The sequence below is a fragment of the Corvus moneduloides genome, chromosome 7 (genome assembly GCF_009650955.1).
Source record: "Corvus moneduloides isolate bCorMon1 chromosome 7, bCorMon1.pri, whole genome shotgun sequence".
In the NCBI taxonomy this organism is placed as follows: Eukaryota; Metazoa; Chordata; class Aves; order Passeriformes; family Corvidae; genus Corvus; species Corvus moneduloides.
The window spans coordinates 17,013,863-17,032,484 of NC_045482.1; the positions used below are offsets into that span (position 1 = coordinate 17,013,863).

At 39.1% G+C, this 18,622-nt stretch overlaps 1 long non-coding RNA gene across 1 annotated transcript; it reads left to right on the forward strand.

The window, feature by feature from the left end:
* The first annotated feature begins 2,681 nt into the window (after window positions 1–2,681).
* LOC116446753 lies at window positions 2,682–18,124 on the forward strand. The gene is made up of 3 exons (XR_004241357.1): window positions 2,682–2,755; window positions 7,233–7,329; window positions 16,676–18,124. It is a non-coding gene; the product is annotated as an uncharacterized LOC116446753 (long non-coding RNA).
* The last annotated feature ends 498 nt before the right edge of the window (window positions 18,125–18,622 follow it).

Genomic DNA, 18,622 nt, shown 5'->3' on the forward strand with positions numbered 1-18,622 from the left:
CCTATATCCTCAGACAAACACATGCAAAACTTTTCTAAAAGACTGGTGCACTTTAATTTAAATGTTATATGTGTCAAGGGGAAATAATATCCAAAAACACATAGATACAAGAATCTAGGTGTCTTATAAAATAAATGTGCAACTGATAGGAATGAAGGCTATTAAATGCCACTGAAGATGTATAATTTACAGTGAGACTATTATATATCATTTTCTTAAATTGTTTTTATAACATAAGCTGCAATTCTTATCCAAACTCATTTCCAACCAAAGAGCATGTTCCCTCACAGAGATTTTTCACTTAACTGAAAACTGCAGGATTCATCCATTAAAAAAAAAAAAAGGAAAGTATGATAAATAGGATATTTTAACTGAATTGGGTAATGGAGAACTGCTGTGCCACTCCTGAGAAATGTCTATAATTCACTTATGCCTTCTGGTATTTGTATAGCATGGTAACTCATGAATCACAAGGTAGCTATCATAAAAAAAACAATGTCTCCTTGACAAAAAATACATTTAACTCAGCTGAGATTTGCAGTTAAGATTCATGCCAACATTTTTAAAATCTCAAATGCTATTATGTTACACTTGGGGAACTGTTTTTGTAAACCTGTGCACTTTGGTGGTACATTTCCTGTTCCGAGTCCCAGAAAGCACTAACGAATTGCTTCTCGCCATGTTCCTGGCAGGATTATTCTCACTTTGCAGATGAGGCAGAGGAGCTCGCTAAGGTGATCAGGGGAGAAGTGTAGTTCAAAGCTCAAAGCAGAAGGCAGAAGTAAATGCTGCTTTGGGCAACTGGTGGCCAATGTTTTCCATGGTTGCCAGCTTCAGCAGTAGGGATCTTGCTTCCTCTTCAACTACCCACCAGCAGTACCTTTCCTCTAGCTGCCCTTTTGCACAACTAAGTGGACTTTTTAAACTTTTTGTTTGTTATGGAAATGCATCTTTTTCACTAGCCAAAGGCATTCTGATGCAGTGTTGGCCTGTGAGGAAAGAAACAGAAGGGTTTAGGCAGATTTTTATGAAATATGTAGAGCAGTTGGGATAGGAGCAGGTGAGAGGTGCCTACCATGGGATGTCAGTATGCTTTTGTCACATTTAGAAATGGTGAGAAACAGTACTTATCACAATCACTGGCAATGGGAAAGAGAAGAAAATACCTACAGGGTGTGCAGGGGAAATGGCCAGAGTTGGGTTTTCCTCCAAAGAGAAAGAGTTCATCTCTCAAGGCCTGTGGGGCAGAGAGTAAATATCAGTTGGTATTTGGAGTGTGCCAGAGGTGCCAGGTGAGAGGAGATCCTGCAGAATAAAGTCCCAATATCAACAGAGAAAGAAACAAAAACCAGAAGGCTCTTCGTGACTTCAAATCCACAGAATATTGCCTCTACTATGGCAATTGGGGAATCATAGTCCTGGGCTTCATGTTACAACCAGAGCCAGGCACCTTGGGCTGATTTCCAGTTCACCCCAGCCCCATGTCTTCAGCCAGGACTGAATGGGTGCAGCATCTTCCTCAGCCTGGGCCCTAAAAATATCTCTTACTTCATCTTCCACAAAAAGCATGTAGCTACTACATGCTATTGCTTTTTGCTTGAGATGAAGTATTTCAATCACTGAAAAATACCATTCATTATCATTTGCAACTGTAATTTTAATCATAAACTAAACCTCAAAGCAACACTAAGTGTGCATGATGCTAAGTGGTCAGCATCATCAAAGTCCCCTGGAAAAACTAATTAGTATGTTACTATATATCTGAATACCTGGGAGATAAATGTTGTTTGCATCCCCTTCCCTAACAACAGAAGGGAGATGGTTCAGTAAAACACCCTACCTCTTAATATGCAGGGTTTGTTGTAGGAGCAGCTCAATTCATATTTCCACCAGTTTGATGGTAAGTGAGCAGCAGTAGCAATATTAATCTGCAGTAACCTGTCAGTGAACTCTACAGCTAATATGATGTAGTTATGATTTTACCATCAATCAGAACTGAACAGGCCCTGGACAATCCTTACAGCACTGCCTCAAAAAATCTAATTGTGCAAAAGCTTCATCGGTTTCCAACATTTCTTTTTTATCTGTCACAGACTTTTGGCCTACTACACAACCTTTTATTATTGGTCTTATTGCATTAGCTTGTTGGACAAAAAAACAAAAAGGCTAAATCTAAGAGTTCCCCTGCATTCCATCATTTGTTACCATGTAGGATCCTATTTGACAGTTCCATATTACTTTAGATTTAGATAAATATTCTTAGGACATATGGTATTGCATGAACTTTTGAACCACTGATTGCCAATGTATAAAAAAAGGCTAACAATATTTTTACCTCTGCATTTGCATGTTCAAATCTATAAGAAATAGATAACAAAATGGGAGAATTAAGCTGTAACCAGGATTGGATTAGACAAAATGTAAACCCAGACTTTTTTTTTTCTTTTAATTAATTATATTCACAGAGCAGAAGAATAGTTGAAAAATTAATTACTAAGAGCAAATATGAACTTCTACAGGAGTTAGAGTTCTACTAGTAATTAAGATAACTGTTTGTTCTTCTTTTCAGGCAGTTTTAGTACAACCATCTATTATATAGTTTTGTAGTTTAAATTAGATGGGGGGGGGGGTGTGTAGGGTGTAAATATCATAAAAGAAACACAGACAGGCATTCCCAGCCAGAAGCTTTCCTTCAAACAGTGGCCATAAGAGATTACAACCTGCAGTGAGAGACATTACAACCACACTATTTCTGGTGAGTTTACTACACAAGAAGTTCTGGTGTAACTTTTGTGACTTTAAACATATAAACCCATCAAGGAAGATGAACTATTAACATTATCTGTTTAGTCATTTTAATCTTTTGCATCTTAAATGTAATCAGGCTTTTCAGAACTGAAATTGCTAATCAGCATGTTGGATAAATGTTTCCATTTTAAAATGTGCACATTTAGACATAACAGCCAGCTGTAAAGAATATATTTATATTTGTGATTTAATGTATCACAAACTTTATATTTGATTTTATTTAGCTTTACCAAGAAACTGAGAATTTTTTTGCTAGCATGGTCTGTTCTGACAGCAGTTTTACAGCAGCAGAAAAGCATGGAGTAATAAATGAGGTGTGCATACAATGCATTATGTAGTCTTTAAAGCAAGCATGTCTTTTTAACAAAGCAAAATTTTTTTACACAATTTCAAGTGATTTCATCCCTTTCTAACATGAGCTCAATTCATGCAAAGCAATACAGATTGTGCATAAATAGAACACAGCACTCTTCTCTACTACAATGGCTGTTCATTAATTTAGCAAACTGTTCAAAATTGAGGGGAAATATTTTTTTTAGAAGAATTCTAACTTCAAAGAAATATTTTTTATGATATGAACATCAAATGAATAGCTGAGTTTTAGCCTTCAATCAATCATAATGTAAAGTAATTGTAATCTAATAAAAATAGCCATACAAAATAAGGAAATGGCAGTTGCATCCTGTTAAAAACATGCAGGAATGCAGCTTTGGAACTACTGAGAGAACCGCGGCTGTAGAATGACAAAAACAGGATGTTAAATTCTTACGACAATTGGAAGCAACTGATTTTTTAAGCACCCACGACCACCCGTGATAATTTGTTCAGCAGCCTCTAGGGGGTTCCGAGTGACTGCAGAACCCTGCAATTTTATGAGCACCTGAAAACAGGTTATCAGAGATACAGGCATTTACACTGAAATTGAAAATTTCCTGCTGCATTGTCACTGCTGCAAATTTGACTGCTACACTAGCTACAGTGTTCTCTAAAGTGAAAATCACAAAAGAAAGTTCTTGAGAACTTCAGCCCACTTCACAATGTGTACTGTCATCATGGCAGTAATAAAATCATTCATTATAATTAATATAATTACATTAAATCCATATATTCATTCCTTAGGCAAGTGTATTTAAATGCCAACCACAAATTTATTCACTTTCCTTTATGTTAACAATTACTTAACTTCTTGTTTTAGAAGGCTGTCAGTAAGGAACACTAGTTTTCCTTCATTATTTCATATTCCTGTTTTTGCACGAGGCTGGAACTTTACCACCATGTACCAATTCTCCTCTGTACTTTAAGAGTCAACTACAAGATTTTATAGATTCCTGCTATTAAAAAAAAAACCAAAAAAAAACCACTAGACTGTTAATAACAGAATGGAAAAAAAAAATTAAGTTAGTCTGGTACAATGTGTCATGCCTGGCCAACCACAAATATAGCAATAGAATTATAAGCTCAGTTGGTTAGGGAACAATAAAGCCACATAAAAGTTCAAAGATTAATAACAGTATAATTATCAAAAAACCTTAAGCCATTCTTTAATGAATATTATAAAAATAACAACATTTGGGGATTTTAAAACTATTAGTCTGGATTTTTCAAACATGAGAACATGTAGTCAGAAATCCTGATTTTCTCTAGAGAAGGTCTTTGAAGAAAAGGCTGAATATTACTAGAGCCTGCTAAATTATTCTGGTTTGCTATGATACCTGCAAAGCACCGCAGATGTTGCAACAGATCAGTCCTCTTAGTCATAGCTGTCACAAGAGGCTGATTTTTACCTTATACTTGTGGGGAAATTGATAGAATGAGCTATACAAATAATTCCTATACTGAGGATTTTCTTAACCTTTATTATTCACATGGCCTCAGTGTAAGGTAAAAGGTAAATAAATGAAAGTTCTAGCTGTCACAACTTGAACTGCAAATTATAAAACACCTCTTGTTATTCAATGAGTTAATTTTAAAGTCAAACCTAGGCATTCTATAGAACAGGGATAGATGAGTCCAGGAATCAATGCCTGGCTTTTCTGGCCTCATAGTTCATAGCTAGAGGAATGCTTGAGTACATTTACTTCTGGGCATGGTCCTTCTTGTGATGGACTGTCAGGCAGGGATGTCATGCCCTCTTGCGCCTGACACACTTTTGTCATCCTACATCTTTGGAAACCAAAATTTAAATGAGGCTTGTCCAAAATGGAATTTAATACCCTACAGTTTAAGCTGTCCGTGGGACTTCGGGCGAGTGTTGTCCTGGTCACAAACCACAGTCACAGACAGCCCCCACCACAAGTATGCTGTGACTGGGTCAGAGGTTTGGTGGTTCCTGTTGCATGGGAAAGCTCCCGGAGTACCTCCTGAAAACACAGCCCCACCTTCCTGTGGATTTATGGCATGGAAATTGAAATAAGATTAGTAAAAGCAAAGTGATGGGCTATAAAAAGGATTGTGAAATATACAGTGAAATTTGATACTGCCCAGCTCACGAGAGCATGTTACACTTCAGCCAGAACACCAGTTACCAGCGAGGTCACTGTACCTGCACACAGCTTATTTTGCTTTATACTGGCACTGCAATACACGTTTGAGTGAATACCAGTTACCAGCAAGCAGGAAGGTAGAATTTTAAAAATTGCTAGGTTAGACTGTGAGAACACTGACACACAACAGGTACAATTTTTTTCTCATTTTAAACATATTTTTAAAGACTTGTATGTGTTTCAAAACACTTAAACCCAATGACTGCTTTTCTTAGACAACCTACTACCTGATGTACATTGCACCAGCTACTGCCTGTTTCATCTCCCAAAATAGATGCTTATCTAGTGAAAGCAAGTGAGCTGGAAAGCATCTTCTCAGCCTCTGCTAACCAAGAGATGATGTAACAAGTCCAGGATCTTCAGAACTCTCCAAAAGGATACATTGAGAATTCATTTTTTCCAAAATGTCATTCAGGGATGGGTAACATGCATGCATAACACATGGACTATCTCAGAGCCAACCCAGGAAAGAGGCAGACAACGTGAATAACAAATGTCTCTTACTTTGTGGTCAGTCATAGGAGACCTCACTCAAAGTTCAGTCAGGTTAATAACAGTTTGAATGTTTATTCCAAATTAATTTGTTTCAGATTCTGTATAATTATGAACAAGTCAAGAAAGGCTTCCTTATGTTAAAAAAATACGAGATATCAAAATTCACAAAATTGAAAATAAAATGTGACAGGGAATCAAACATATCCTTATTTCAAGATACTAGTATTTCCTTTTTGAACACTTAAGCTTGTATTGAGTTAGCCTGAGTTTCAAAGGAAAATGTAACTTCAAACAATTTTTGTTTTCTATTAAGAAAATGTTGACACAAGTCCTTCAAAAATTAAAAAAATTTCCCACTACTTTCTAAACCAAAGATTTTGAAACTATGACCCTTCCTTGAAATTATTTTGGTTGCAATGACTCAGTAGTTTTATGAGAAAACATACCATTGTGACTACACGTGACTCCCTATCCCCTTGTGAAATCCCAGAGAGAGCAATTCCCATCCTGTCATTTGGGTCACATTTGGGTCCACTGCCTAACATTTCTGTGAAGTGGGTAGACAGTTCAGGAGTATTTTAATTCTTCCTTTATATATATTAAAAAAAAAAAAGTGTTGTGTGCATAATGCAATGAGATTAATGTCAATCTTAAAAGTAAAATTAACAATAAAATAAAATTCATAATCAGGGCATGAAAGCTCTTGAAAGTAGCAGCTCGACAGACTATTTTCTGACACATTGACCTTATGTACACAGTGAGGGCAGTGAACACAAGCCTGTTCTCCATTCCCATCAGAGTGCAGGGGAAGGGTTACAACAGCCCATCATGCAGCTTCCCTGCTTTTATTCTAAACCAAGAGGCCAATAGTTTCCTCTGTAATTGAGCTGAAGGACGTTTAAAAATAATTAATAGGATTTGGTGCAACTAGTATTATTTGTTGTGTTGTGTGCCTTCTAGTTTTTTATTGCCTGCTTCCAGAGCTTAAAGACTTTTCTTCAGAAAGGTTGAATAACAACTGTTCTGAAAGGAGTCCCAAGGCAAGACAGAGTATAAATAGCTCTGCAAGCACAACAAGATGAAGGCTCCACAGAGGCGAAAGCACATTCAGTAATTAAAAAATACTGAATCATTTAAGTAGGGAATATCCCTTTACAGTTGCAGGACATATATATTAAAAACACTACCAGGATCTGAGTTGTTTTTAACTGTCATGCCAATGGAAGTAATGCATAAACAGGAAGGGTCAATGCACAAGGGGAACAGTCTGGTCCACATGCAGAACTCTCCCTGAGGCAGGTCCACCTTCTTCACTTCCCCTCAAGGAAGGAACAGACTTTTGTCACCCTTCTAAGAGCATGTAAGCCATGTGTTCTCTTCCTACAGCTGCAGATCCACCAGCACCATGTGCCTAAGCCATCCAGTCCCAGGAGGGTCTTGCCACCTCCAGGCCCTCTCCAGAGGACCAAGAGCTGCCAGAGTGGTGAGCATAGGGTGGACATGTGGATGGAGTCCCCACCACAGCCCCCTTATATATTTATTTATTTACTTATTAGACCACTACGTACACCATGACTGCTTTATTTTCAGAGGATCTGGTTTCTCCACACTCCCATGGTTTCCATAGGTGGAGCAAACCCAGCCATGTGTAGTACCCCTCTGCACCAGCAGCCAGCTCTGATGTGAAGCAGCTAACTGACCGCACAGGGAAAGCTGTGGTTTAACTGGCTCTTCTCCTTGGGCCTTTCATACTGGGATTGACTTGACTTTATAGGAAGTCCTGACATGCAACCAATGTACAAGGCCTTCCAAAGTCTCATGAGCCACTGAAGGGGGGCTAAGCAGGGCCCTACCTGTCATTGCAGCACCATCCATCATGTCAGCAACCTCCACAGCTCTGGGAGCATGATTTGTTAGTTAACACAGCCTTTGTTAGCTCACTCTCCAGTAGCATACACCAATGGAGATCTACAGCTTTCAAAAATCTGCCAACAGTAGACAAGGGACTTAACAAAAACTAGGCCAGGTCCAAACTATGCGCTGATTTTAATCAATCAAAAATGTGGCAGAAAATATTTATTTCTTTACTATCCAGACGATCTTCCTTGCCATAGAATCTGAGGCAGGTTATCTTTGCAATTAAAATGAGACTGATGTCCCTTAAATCTAGTTTTTATCCCCTTTTAAACATGTGCAAGGAGTAGGAAACAGAAACCTTATGTATGCGGACTCTTGCCTGTTGTAGTTTACCTCTTTACTTATAGGAGCAAGCATATATGCAGCACAGATATTCTAACAACTACTGGTGGTGCACTGCACACTGTATCAGAGGAATAAAGAACAGAGCTGATGGAATGGGGAAAGTAATTTACTGTGCACTGGTTTCAGCTGCCAGTGATTGCAACAGGAACTCAGCAGATGTTTTCTTGATAAAGGTTGTTTCTTGTTGCAGAAGCAGCAGCAAAAATCCATAGCGTTTTTCTGCAGGGCTCTGCACATCATGATTCTGCCATTTCAGTCTTAACAGCTGGATGATAAAAAAAATGTTCCACTGCATTATTTGAAATTTGTCACGTTGATTTAGTTTCATTACTGTTATTAAATTTTATTCTGGTATGGTTTACATATCAAGAATATATAATGGGTTTCTGTGTGGCCTGGGATTTATTCCTTGAATGAGGAAAGGACTCTACTGTGACAAAGTCATAAAGCCTTATTGACTTGATCCTTTGCCATAAACATAGGATTCAGGGAGTTAGACTGAATATTAAATTGATACAATGGTTGTATTTTCATCAGGAGAATAACTCCTTCCAAAAAAGAACCTAACAATAAGTCTAGATCTGTGGAATTTTTTTAGAAATCTTCTATTAGCGGGCACAAATGGGAAAATATTCTCCTAATTAGGCAATAAGGGTACAGAGAAACAGCACAGACATGCATATTTAACATATTGTTCAGATCCTGAAGGAAAATAAAATAAGACAAAAAATGTAACAAAAATTAAATGTGCACAGACATATGGAAGGACTTAAATACGCAAAAGGGTGTTTCTAAACAAAGAAATACCGAACACAAAAAGGCCTTTCAAAATATAAGTTGTACTGAAAGACAAGATGAACAAACAAATTGAAATTACAGACGACACTCCAGTTTGATTCAAATTCAGTTTTTGGATCTCTTCTTTTGTAATGGACCACTCCCGGATCCAAAAAACTTTTGAGATGGCTCTAAATTTTGTGTTATAAGCCAGCAGCTAAATGTGAGTGACTGCCACTTTGTCACGTTCCTGGAGGGCAATTTGCACATAGGAGAAAGTTGCCATGTCATATAATGTAAATTACTCAAGATCACGTCACCTCAGAGAGATATACTCTTGCTGATTTGTAAATTAAAGACAAGCCACAAAAGTTCCTAATTCCTTCACAACATAACTACTCATGAGTTTATGCTGAAAGACTGCCATCAAAAGGCAATAAATCTTCAGGAAATAATATCACAATTCTAGCTCAAAAGCACTCATGACTTTTTCCCAACTTTCTCTGGAATATTTCTTCCAAAAGAAAGCAGATGGCAAAATACTCAGTGGGTCAACTTTTGTGTTCAGACGCTCCCAGGGGTTTCCGTTAATTCAAGTTGTCTTAAGATCACCACATTTTTCCTTGTTTCACTATCAGAAGCATTATTTGAAACCAGCGTTGCTGTTTAGTGCATTCTGGATGCATAAGCGTAAGGGGAAAAGCAAAATAACGCTACTCACTGAATTGGAATGGCAGATCCAGGACATGCCTGGGTCCAACCCAAATCCATCCTTCTCCTGGTGAAGCCCTTGGACAGATGACCTGACCTCTGCCAACCCAGCCACCCAACCAGGCAAAACCAGGTCTTCTCTGAAACTCACACACCACTGCTGAGCTGAAGTGTCTCAAGAAGCTAAATCACTATAGAGTTCCAGATTTATTTATTTACAGGTTTACTGGGGAAAAACAAATTCCTTAGAGGACAGATTTGCAGAAGAATTCAGTGCTGACCTCATTGTGTCATTACTGATGTCAGCGAAACCTGCTGAAACAAAATAAGCCCAGTGATGGACGAGTCTGCAAACCTCACATGCTGTAAACCACAAAGAGGTTCACAGCACCTTCATTCGCTGCATTGCTGCTAAGGAACAAAGCCCAGCCAGGGACAAGGGCTTCTGGCAGCTCACGAGGGAGCGTGTCAGGCCACACAGCCCCCAGCGTGGTGTCCCCAGCCTGGTGGGCGCCGGAGACGTGTGCTCGAGCACGGGGAGTCCCATCCATCGTGTTTGTGCCAAGGTCCCGGGTGTTGCCAGGGGTTACTGTGCACACAGCAAAGGACAGGGGCTGCACAACGAGGGGAAAAGCGTTTCAGCCCAAAAAAGGAAAACATCGGCTACAGAAATGCAACAGCAGAGGCAAACCACCAGAGATAATCAAATGTTAATATAACCACATTCCTTTCCAGTATGATGAAAAAACATCAGAAAGCATGAAGAACATGTTTCAAGTAACAGAGGGGTTTTTCTAACAATAAATTCAGATAACTCATATGCAACTGTATGAAGACTGCCACTGCAGACCTACAAAATCAGCTTGGCACACCTCCATGAGAGCTGTGCTGCTGGGCTGGGGCCAGGCAGGACCCCCTCGCTCTGCTCCCAGCTGCTCCCAGTGCCCACAGCCACCACCAACCCTGACCCAGCAGAGAAGGAGGCTGAAATATTGCTGCTGGCACCTACCAGCCATGAGGTTCAAGCAGTCCACAACTGGGAGGCATTAAACATTTCCGGCTGTGTACACACCAATGGCATCTCCTGAGCAGCTGTGCAGAGGAAAGGTGGAGGAGCCCCCCACAACACCTATTCTGAGTGAAGGCAGCCAGAAAAACAGCCAATGCCTAAATGTTGCCTGTTCCATCTTCAGACCACACACATTTGCAGTTAGTCACCTAACTGCAGGCTGTTCTTCAGGTGCTTTCATTTCTCAAGCTTGCACACAGTGAGGAAACAATACTCTGCTAGTCCTAGGTTAAAAAAAAAACAACTTTAAATTTTTATAAGAGCACAAAGCTGTTGGCTTGAGAGTCCTGTTTTCCATAAAACTCACATTCATAACAAGCAATAAAAATGGAAGTTTGCTGCAATATAACTCATGAGTCTGCCTAAAACTTGGATCTGAAGAGATCGCCATTAAAGGTAAAATGTAGCATAGGCTTCATGCCATGCTACAGACCATTCTTTTGTTTCTTTTCAATAACAGAAAGAGTGCTAACTATGATACAGTTTTATAAGGAAGTCACCTATTTTCTAACAACATGACTGAAATTAGCCATTCATTACATGTAGGCTCTTAACTACTATTAATTGATATCTCTTTCCTTCTCCTCTCTGAGTAAGCCAAGAATACTTTGTTAAATTCTATTCTAACTCAACATTGATATTTACTGCATTCCATATAAAATTAGACATTCCTCTGTTTAAAAGGAATCAAATTAAAGCCAGAGACCTGACCTGCTAAGGGTGGCACTTTTCACGATTTTTATCAATTTCTTTGATAAGATTCACATTTAAGGCACCAGGCTGTAGCAGAACATCAGATGACACATGCAGAAAAAACATGCTGCTCTGAGTCCATTCTGCCTAAGTACAATGGATTCATAGCACATGGAAATCAATAGCAGACTTTGCATAGACAGTATTGAACTTTAGCTGCATCCAGCAGTATGGAAAAAGGACAATATGCAGTGGGGGAAACAATGGTTCTGTCAATTAACCCGGCTACAGTGCACTGCTACCATATCCAAGAGGACTACAGGCAGTCATTGCAGCACATTCCAAGGAACTTCTGAAAGAGTGAGCCCTACCTGTAGTCAAATTAGTCACTGTAAGAATACCCCTAATAACTTAAACTTAGATGTTGATAGAACCAGACAGCATCTCAAAAAAATTTCTCTATCCAGGAATATAACTCAGAATGTTAAGTATTAGAAATGTGAATTATTAGACCGGCCTCATGCCTTTCTCCTAACAACAGGAGAAATCTCCTGCAACATTATTTCCTAGTACTTTTGTGTGCTTATTGTTATTTTAAGCATACCACACCAAGTGGCAAAGAATGCTGGTAAATGAAATAAGAAAGAGATTTTTTTACCTCACTATAGGTCTTGTTCATGCCACATGGTCAATTTGCCTGCCATCCCTTTGCTTTCCCACCTTTAATAGGAGAGAAAGTAATACCTGTCTGTTCCTTAAGACATTTATGCTGATTACTTATCACTTACCAAAATCTTTCAAACTGAAAGAAGTGTCACAGAGGCAATATGAGACATAAATTTGTCTTTCACTGTGTTTCTTACTTCCTTTTTGTGTTGAGAGCTAAGACTCGTTTCTGATAGCTATCATGTTCCACTTCTTCTCTCATCAATTATTTGAAGAAGTTACTGTCATCCAAGGCTATGTTTCTAATGATTTTTTTAGTTGTGTAATTTAAAGAGTGCAAAATCATTCAATTTCATCTTATTCTGGAGATCACTAAATGTAATTATACATGGAAATGATGAAATGAAGAAAAACTAGATATACTCTGATCCACTTTCAGGGTCTAGCATAAGAAATCCAGGTCAGTTATGCTAATTTCAAACAGTGTCAATTCACCAGAGCTACAGAAAAAATAAGACTGGTATCAAGTTATGGAGCAAAAGTTTGTTCACAACAAAGATTTCATTTTCCTCACAGAAACAGTGGAGCTAAATAAAAAGACAAATTATTCTCTTCTGACTATTTGGTCAATCAAGAATTGCAAGTAAAATATAAACACACCTTAAGCCCGATCCCAAACCCAAAAGACACCCCTCCCCAAAACCTTCAGCCCTTCCAAATCAGTTGAAAAAGACATATTGCAAAATTTCATGTAAAGCAAAGAGTTCAAGGAGATTGACCTTGGTTCTTTCAAAGGCTTTAATAAGTATTCTTTGAAGAAAAATGCTAGTAAGAACAGATCCTTTCACACATGAGAAGAGTAAATGAAAGATTCAGAAATGGGTCTGACATTAAGTTCCTTTTCAAGTATTTTCTCAGCGGGAAAAAAAAAGGAAGAAATGCTGGGAGCACTGAGAGAGAGTGGCATGAGGATCCTGCGAAAGAAACTGCAACAACTGATAAAGGACATATACGGAAACACATAAGGGAAATGTGAACAAATAAAAAAACCTAGACAAAATGCATTCTACAGGACTTAAAAGAATTGGTTAAACTCCTTTATGTTCACTGTGCACGAGCCAAATGACTGAAAAAATAGAGCAGAGAGAAATATTAACATTACCACCTCAAACAACAGCAAGGGTACTGCAGACAGACTCTCCTGTAAATCCAGTTTCTCTTCCTAATGGTCACTCGTCTTCAGTGAGCCTTGGGTGCAGGGCCTCGAGCAAGGGCAGGGGACTATCCAAGTGCAGATGAGCTTTAATAGGGGCCCGATGTATCTCACAGGACCTTAGCTGAAAAAGTAATTCACATTGGCTCAGCCATTTCCATGTGGGTTTTAAATTGCTGAGGTAATGAGATTACAGGAAATAAGCTGCAATGTAGCAAGGTGGTGGGAACTGTCTCCTGGCTGCCATGTGGATGACTGCTAGGAGCAGTCTGTTGGACTTCTTTATTAATGATCTGGAAAAGAGAGTACACAGCACTTGGATGAAACTCACAGATACGAGTATGAAAGACAGCAAGATAGTGTACAAAGAAAATAATAGAGAATTTCCTACAAAAGCTAGAACCATGGAAACAAAATAACTAAAGGAGATTCAAGTTGGAAAATAATGGATCCTGGGAGAGCATCTGAGAAGGAAAAACAGGAAGGAGAAATCTCAGATGCAATAATGATGAAAGAGCTGTAGGGAGACAGCTCATGCTAAATGACGTGAATTGGTAATGGGATATGGCGTGAAAAGGCCAATACTATATTGGACAGGGTAAATAGCTTCACATCACTGAGAAAGGAACAAATACCACTTCCTGCATGCTGCTGGTACAGCTCCATCTGGAATATTATACACGTTTCTGGATATTGACAAATTTGAGAGTTCAGAGTAGAGCACCAAACATGATCCAAAGACTAAGAGGATTGATTTATGAGGAGACATTAGAAGAGTTAAAAATATAAATTGCTTGGCTAAGAAATGATTAATGGGGGACATGATAACAGCCTACTTATATTTGAAGAAGACCACCGGTGAAGGAAAGGCATTTTTCAGCAGGATTCTCAAGGAACATCAGAATCCAGAGAGCAACTGAGAAGCAAAAACATATACTGAGTATCAAGAAATACTTACTGATCATGAATTATGATAATCTGAGGAATAATTTCCTCAGTAGGAGAGGAATGGAGCTTTTACTTGTGGCTTTTAAACACAGACTTGAAAAATTCCTTAAGAAACCTATGTACCCACAACTGCAAAAGTTTGAACTCTGACCTCTGACCCATTCCAGTTTAGCCAAGCTGTGTGCAGTCTACAATTCCCCCTTCCCCAAGATGATTTGGGCATATTTGCAAAGATATTACATTCTTATTTGTGTTTCTTCCCATGCTGTTTGCTACCCTGGCATTAATCAAACTAAAATAAACCATAGCTGCTGTTAGAGAAGTACTTTTGTTACTTGAGTGCCGGCAAAAGTCTCAGCACCTGTCTTACCACTGCATGCAAATAACAAACCACCAGTCAGTCACCTACAGAGTCTTTCAGTGACTGGGTTCTTGATGAGCTACATTCAAGGTAAACATTAGATGCAAGTGCTTCTTCCTTTTTTTAAGGTGAAAAAATAATGGTATAGCAAAGCCTTACTACTCTGGTTTGTCAGAAAGCTCATGGCTGGCCAATAACACTGGAAAAACAATATGAACCTGGCAAGGCATGGAGCTGGAAGGTAATGTGAATCCTTCTTCATCCAGCCACAGGGTGTTACCCAGGGAGATACAACGCCATAAGACATGTCATGCAGAACAGAAGTTTTAAATCTTGCAGCTCTCTTAGCTAGATATATCTCCCAAAGTTAGATTAATTGTGTATCTTTCATCTTCAGCTATCTCTGAAAGGACTTATCTTTATCTCTGCTTTCAGAGGCCCATAAATTTCTCTGTGTTCAAAGGCTTCATCCCTTCCCCCAGTCCCTCTCTAGTTCAGATATCCTCAAACTCCAACACGACTGGCAAATCTCTCTGAATTTAATCCCCTTAAATTATCTTCCCCTTCATACCTCCTTCCATGTCTTTTCACCAATTTCCTTCCAGTGCTTCACTGCTAAGTTCATCCTTGCTGAATCCTTCTGTTGGCAACCTCCTTTCTACCAAGAACTTCCCCATTATGGAAATCAAGATTGGTACTTTCTTTTTTTTCCTACTACATATTTCCCGGGTACTACAAACCTAAAATATTTAAAGGCAAAGTCAATTTTAAAACCATGAAGTTTGTTTGAATGTTTTAACTTTTTCCATGGACATCGTTTTCCCCTCTCCAGAGGCAAAATTATTCATAAACTGTTACCAATGGTTATGGTTAAAGTGTTGGCAGAAGAATCTAGTGTGAAATATATTCGACTTTGACACTTGTTTTCTGCTAAGGAATTTAAATCCCTAAAAAAAAAATTGATTTAGTTTATAAGCAGGCAGCTATGTTTTCAATGTAATTTTTATTCATGTTTTTCTTCATCAGATATGACTGATTCAGGTAGATCAGTCCCTGTACACTAGGTTACCATAATTATGCACTATACCCATTTCAAAATTAGTTCCAGCTAGTTAGCTTCACTGCAAGACAATTCTCCCTGCCAATTGAGAATTTAACGTAGTTTGATGATGGATACATATAAACAGCAAAATCCATTATTTATACACTGTAGGAAATAAACTCTCTGGCTGGCCAGGGACATGAAGCATGTGAAGGGTTTTCATTTTAGATGGTTGGAAATTTTAAACTCAAGCAGCTTTTAATCAACATACCATTGAAAACAAATTTCAGCAGTTGCATTTCTTATTCAGCAGCGGTACAATGTGACTGAAAATAGAAGCTCCAAAAGCCTGATGGTCTATTACTCAACATGTGCTTATAATAAATTAGATGTAAATAGCGGTTATGGTGTACTAAGAAAAGCCAGAAAAGACAACCAGTTTCAATAAGCTGGAGGGGCTGAGAAAAGGGCCATTTCTGTCCTACTGTTCTGAAATAATTCCTATAATTTAAGCACTCGCATATATCATTGGTTTCTATTATTATCCAGCTGCAGTAGCATCTAGATGCTCAAGTCCCATAGTACTAAAATAGTTTTTAGAAGGCTAGAATCAGTCACCAGAACTAGACATTGTTATCCCTCACTCTCAGCGTTGGCAGCAAGGCTGGAGCAGGCTCTGGGCTGAGGAGGAGCTGCAGGAGGTGTGCAGAGGGGTGATGGGCACCGAGGGGTACAGTGAGGACCCCTGAGCAGGGTGAGCTCCCCTGAGCCTGTGATCCTGGTAATGCAGCAAACCACCTGCAGGGTCACACCTCAGATCTTCCAACAGAGGTGGGGACCTTATCCCCCGTGAAACCAAGGGCTGTAAAGACCATTGTTAATTGGGCTTAAATAGCTATGGTTACATGAGTAAAAGGGAATTAAGAAAAGTATTCAGCCTGAAGCATTGGAGCAATGAGCATCTCCCCACACATGCAAATTGACTGAAATAGAGTGAATTATCCTTGCAAGTAATAATAATAAATAAAGCTGGCTTTATTTCTGGGTCTGGTTTCCTATACTCTAAAGAGCTTTCCTTTAACTCTAGGTGAAGACGGCTAATTATGAACCACACAGACAGACAGTGAAGACTGCACACCCCACCGAGTGACCAAGATACAGGCTACAGTTTTTCACAATGACATTATAAGAAGAAAGTGTTATAAAAATCAGTCATGGATTCACCATGTGAAGTCATGGCCTCCATCACTCCCTCTATTAATCCCTATCCTGCATCCCTGTGCTGTAGTTGTGGAACCTCATTCATTACTGCCATGCTGTGGGTCCTCTTTAGTTCCTCAACTCAGGGGGCTGGTTGGAGGGAGCTGGGTGCTATGGAAAGCAAACATACACTGGAGACCTGCCTGTGTAACACTGAACCTAGCACAGGCTGGGAGGGCAAGCTTGTTCCCTTTGGACTGTGCATACCTCTGAGGGGAATGACAAAAGTTTGTTGCAAAAGTTTGTGACGATTTGGTTCAGAGAACAATTTGGGGTGAGTCATTGGTAAGACTTCAAGATTGTGAGTTGGAACAAAAACCTCAGTGGAACAGTACAAGAATTATTTAAATTTTTTAATTATAATTCATCATGAAGAAGAAGAGAACACTTCATCCAAAGGCAATTTTACAGGAATAATTGCTCTGACACAAGCAGCGGGCAGTAAGGGAGGTGCCAGCCCAGGAAAATGTGTATGGAGCCATTGGCAGGCCACGCCTGGGAAGACAAAAACTAAAAATCCAAGTGAACTCTCTAGCATATCAGCAGGTAGTATTGCAGCTGGTGACAATAAAGTTTCCACACTCATACTTCAGTAGGAAAAGGTGCAAATAAAGAACTTATTGAAAAGCACACAGAATCAGAGCTTGATCTGTGTTCAGAACAGCTGAGTTTCAGAGTACGCATGGAGCTGTCACCTGTCACTTTTTCCAACAGAAAACAGAAACCAAGACTAGCTGCTTATTAGACACTGGTGACTTGTAAAAAAGGGAGTCTGAGACAGCAAAGGAAACTCCTCAGTCAAACTCAGTGTTGTCAAATCCATCTCATCCTGGAATAAGAGTGAGAGCTGGTACTGAACTTCATGGGGATTTTGAGCTTCCTGGAAATTGCAGATGTGTATTTTTTACAGTAATCGCTATATAAGTGATCCTTTAATTTTCTTCCATACATCCTTTTCATACCCTCTGCAGACTCATCAGGCCACGTGGTTTTTATCCCTGACCTGATCCATTAGGTTGACTTGTATTACAGCACTGGTCTTTATTGTATCTTACACAAATAGGGTCGGGCACACATTTAATGACAACTTGAAATGTGCAGTGCTTCAGGGCCCTTTCAGGTATTGCATTTATGCAAAACCATCTATTTGGAATATGAAACTTGGTATGTACTCAGTGTTCAATTTAAATACAGCAGCTCTTATTTTTTCAAGTACAATTTCAGAGTTTTTAATTGTTGTATGAATAAACAACCAATCAGGTGGTTCAGCAAATACTGTGGTTTTGTCTAGTCATGTTTTCATTGTTAGAAATATGCAATTGTAAACATATTTTTGTTGGGCAAAATATACAAATACCTAAGCAGATAAAGAAAGGATAAAGGAAAATGGTCTTCCTATCAAAGGCCAGACTTTCACAACCTGTACCAGAGAATACTGAAATTGTCAGCTGAAGGTAGAGAATTGTAAAAAGTGCAGAAAAGAATCACTTGCTTGTCACATTGTCATGGCTCACCACCTACTACACTTCAGAACAGCTGATTGTGATGGGGCCAAACTTTTTAGCAGGGCCTGTTGTAACAGAACAAAGGATAATGGTTTTAAACTAAAGGAGAGTCGATTTAGATTAGATACAAGGAAATTTCAGTGATGATGGTGATAAAACACTGGAGCAGGTTGGCCAGAGAGGTGGTGAATATCCCATCCCAGAAACATTCAGGGTGGTCACAATGGTCTAGTGGAAGGTGCACGGGGATTGGACTAGAGGGGCTTTAA